The following is a 4,723-nucleotide window of genomic DNA, read 5'->3' as shown; positions in this document are numbered from 1 at the left end:
ATATATGGGAGCTCTGGTGGTGTGGTGCCTAAGGCATTTGACTGCTAACCAGAAGGCTGGCAGTTCAAACCCACCGGCCACTCCTCAGAAGGAAGATTGGGCAGTCTACATTTGTAGTGATACTGCCTTGGAAACCCAGGGAGGGGTCACTATGAGATGGGCTTGATGGCAGTGAGTTTGTTTAGTTTATGTCTATATAGAACAAGATACATTAACATTTCTCTCAATGAAATTGATAAAAATTGCTGGATAAAATATTGAAAAAATCTTTATAAACTAACTAGAAAGATAGTAAGTAATATTTAGACCAACTGAGAGGAGGCAGAGTCTGAGACTCAGAGAGGTTTAAAGGGAGACTTTGCATTGAGAGTGTTTGTCAAATCTGGTCAATTTGAGCTTATCTTCCTTCTCACAGCTTCTTAGTGCTTAAGGTTGTTGCTGTTGTTTCTAGTTGCCATTGAGTCAATTACTACTCATGGTGCTCCATGTGTGCTGAGTAGAACTGCTTTTCTCATTTTCAAGACTGTGACCTTTCAGAAGCAGATTGCCAGACCAGTCTTCCTACACACCTCTAGGTGAGTTCAAACCGTCAACCTTTTGGTTAGTAACCAAGCTCTTCACCATTTCCATCACCCAGGGAATCGTGTGTAGGGTAGAAGAGGCAAAGACCAGGTCCTGCTCAATGGGTGGCATCTAAAGATAAAACCTGAGACATAAAAGGGTTACAACTTCAGTATATGGTTAAGCTACAATAAAACTGCATTGCCCACCATGCACATTGGCAATTGTGAGGGAAATATCTGTCTCTAAACTTGGCAATCCTCCCACAGGAAATAGTTAAAGGATTTATGGTAAAGAAACATACAAACAAACAATAATTAGAACTGATTAAAGATCCCAATCCACAGATTTAAGAAGCCCAGTGAATCGTAAGCAAGCACAACAAATAAAAGGAAATTTATACCCAGATATATCATGGTGGCATTACACATCCCAAGAAAGCAGAATCATCTTAGAAAAAGAAAACATAGAAAAAGAATTCAAAGAAATAAAAATGAAATGTCCTCTGATTTCTCATTGCAACAAGAAGATGCAGAAGATAACAAAATAACAACTTCAGTGTACTGGCAGAAAATATTTTCAACCTAGAATTGTAGACCTTACTAGGTCTTGCAAGAATAAGAAAGAAACAGATGCGTTTTAGGAGCTCTGGTAGCATAATTCCTAAGGCACTTGACTGCTAACCAGAAGGCTGGCAGTTCAAACCCACCAGCTACTCCTGGGAAAGAAGGTTGGGCAATCTACTTCCACAGTGATGCCTCCTCGGAAACCCAAGGAAGGGTCGCTATGAGTCAGGGCCGACTGGACAGCACATAACAACAACAAGATGCATTTTAAAATAAACGAAATGCAAAAACACTATGACACCAACTGATCTTCAGTAAAGTAAATTCTAAAGGATATACTTCAAGCAGAAGGAAAGTATTTCCAGGAGGAAGTTCTGTGATGCAAGAGGAATAGAGAGAAAAAAACAGTAAATATGTAGGCAATACAAATATATGTTGACTGCATAAAATACAACAATAAAGTCAAAATACTAGATAGAATTATAATACATGATGACATAATGTGAGTGTTGGAAGAAGGATAATAAAAATTAAAGTGTTCCAAGATCCTTGTATTATTCAAAGGAGAATAAAGATATGAATTATAAGTTAAGTACATAGATTGAAATTGTTAGGGTATTTCTAAAAGAATAGAAATATAGAAGATAAGCTATACTCTTAAAGAGAGGGGGAAAGATGAAAAGACCTCAATTCAAAAGAAGCCAAGAAAGGAAAGAGGGAGAAAAAATGTGAGACAACAGAAAGCAGAAAATAATATGGCAGAAATAATCTGAAGTAACTGTCAAAGAATGACCTAGAAATAGCATATGAAGAGTGTACTTGTATATGTGGGGGAATAATAAACAGGATCTACAATTTAAATGGAAAGGAAGAAGAAAAAATTACAGTCTTGAAACAATGAATCATCTTTAGCAAAATTTTACTTGTGAGTAATATTAATGATTTTATTCCATAATTTCTGCAGTCTGTTGAATTTCCATTCTTTGGAACAGATGTGTGTGTGTGTGTGTGTGTGTGTGTATTCTAGTAAATTGACTAGGTAGCTTTTCTTCCAAATTTCTTGGCATAAATGAGCAAGTCCCTCACATTCATCTGCTGAAGCACCTCAATTAGTATTCTGTCAATTCCTGGAGCCTTGATTTTCACCAGTGCCTTCAGTGCAGCTTGGACTTCTTCCTTCAATATCATCAGTTACTAATCATATGCTAGCTATCTCCTGAAATGATTGAACATTGACCAATTTTCTTTTTTTTTTGGTACAGTGACTGTATATTCTGTCAATCTTCTTTTGATACTTCTTGTACCATTCAATATTTTGCCCATAGAATTGTTCAATATTGCAATTTGAGGTTTGAATTTTTTCTTCAGTGTTCTCGGCTTGAGAAATGTTGAGCATCTTCTTCCCTTTTGGTTTACTAACTCCAAGTCATTGCACATGTCATTATACTGCTTTATTTTGACTTCTTGAGCTGCTCTTTGAAATTTTCTGTTCAGCAAGTCCAAAATGTGTAGGACAGGTGGCTGGCTGGAGACTTCTGTAGGCTTGCATCCAAGTTATGGAAGAGTGAACAGCTGAGACAGAAATAGAAATACAGTTCTGTCAAACTATCTATAGTCTGAAGGCAGATTACACCCTAAGGCGCTCCTCTTTCAATGGATTGATTGATTACATTACACTAGATTGCATTATGGGAGATGATTACATTACATCGGATTACATTACATCATGTTCAGTGTTTGGCAAAACCACAGGAAACCATGCCTAGCCAAGTTCACACCAAATTAATCATCAGATTGTTCATGAGGGTGTCAATCTCTCTCTCTTTAAATTTTAATTGAAGTGAAAGTTGTATAACATAAAATCAACCCTTTTTGTTGTAAAAATATAAATAATACATTTGCTATTTCAATGTTTTTCACATGTACAGTTCAGTGGCACCAATTACATCAATCATGTGTGCAACCATAATCAATATCTATTACCAAACTTTCCATCACCATAAACAGAAACTACTGCTTCCTAGAAAATAACTCCACCTTTCTCCCTCTCCCCCCCTCCCCGATAACCACTATTAAACTTTCTTCTCATACATTTGCCTGTTCTAGGTATTTCATATTAGTGAGATCATACAATATTTGTCCTTTTGTGATTGACTTATTTCACTCAGGAAAACGCTTTCAAGGTGATATATGTTGTAACATTTATCAAGATTTCATTTCTCTTTATGGTTGCTCAATATTCTACTGCATACGTATAATACATATTATTTATCCATTCATCTGTTGATGGAAATTTGGTAATGGATGTGATTATGGAGAAGGCCTGCTGGCATACTGGTTAAGGGATTGACTGCTAACCAAAAGGATGACAGCTCAAACCACCAGCTGTTCCATGGGAAAAGTGGCATAGTGCCTAAAACATTTGATTGCTAACCAGAAGGCTGGGAGTTCAAATCCACCAGCCACTCCTTGGAAGGAAGATTGGGCAATCTACTTCCGTAGAGATACCTCCTCGGAAACCCAAGGAGGGGTTGCTGTGTGTCGGAACCAACTCGACAGCAGTGAGTTTGGTTTTGGTTTGGTTTATTGATTATGGCTGCACAATATGATTGATATAATTGTGTCTCAGAATTGTTTCCACCTTTTGGCTATTTTAAACAGTGCTACAATGAACACCGGTGTACATGTGTCTCTGTTACTGCTTTCAAGACTCTTGAGTATGTACATAAGAGTGGAATTACTGGGTCTTATGTAGCTCTCTGTTTAAGTTTTTGAGGAACTGCCAAAACTATTTCCACAATGGCTATACATTTTACATTCCCCCCAGCAGTGGATGAGGGTTCTGATTTCACCACATCTTCATCGATATTTATTATTGTCCTTTTTTGTGTGTGTTCTTAGCCATCCTGATGGGGATAAAGTGGTATCTTATTACGGCTTAGATTTGCATCTCCCTAATGACTAATGAGGTTGAGTATTTTTTGATGTAGTTACAGGCCATTTGTATATCCTTTTTGGTGAAATGTCTGTTTAGTTCCTTTGTCCATTTTTCAATTGAGTTGCTTGTCTTTTTCTTGTCAAGTTGTAGGAGTTCTTTATGTGTTCTGGATATTAAACTTTTACTCAACATTTTTTTTTTTTTTTCAGTATGGATTACTTCTCAACATAAAGAAAACAAAAATCCTCACAACTGGACCAATGAGCAGCATCACAATAAATGGAGAGAAGATTGAAGTTGTCAAGGAATTCACGTTGCTTGGTTCTACAATCGATGCCAACGGAACCAGCAGTCAGGACATTAGACAACGTGTAGCATTGGGGAAGTCAACTGCGAAGGAACTGTTTCAAGTGCTGAGGAGCAAGGATATCTCCTTGAGGACTAAGGTGCGCCTGACACAAGCCATGATATTTCCAATCGCCTGGTATGCATGTGAGAGCTGGACAATGAATAGGGAAGACCGAAGAAGAGTTGATGCTTTTGAGTTGTGGTGCTGGTGAAGAATGCTGAAAGTACCGTGGACTGCTAAAAGAACTAACAGATCTGTCCTGGAGGAAGTGCAGCCAGAATGCTCCTTGGAAGCAAGAATGGCCAGACT

Source organism: Orycteropus afer, unplaced genomic scaffold, assembly GCF_000298275.1.
Source record: "Orycteropus afer afer isolate SDZICR_OR568_19922 unplaced genomic scaffold, OryAfe1.0 scaffold00294, whole genome shotgun sequence".
In the NCBI taxonomy this organism is placed as follows: Eukaryota; Metazoa; Chordata; class Mammalia; order Tubulidentata; family Orycteropodidae; genus Orycteropus; species Orycteropus afer.
This window is presented reverse-complemented; position numbering follows the sequence as displayed.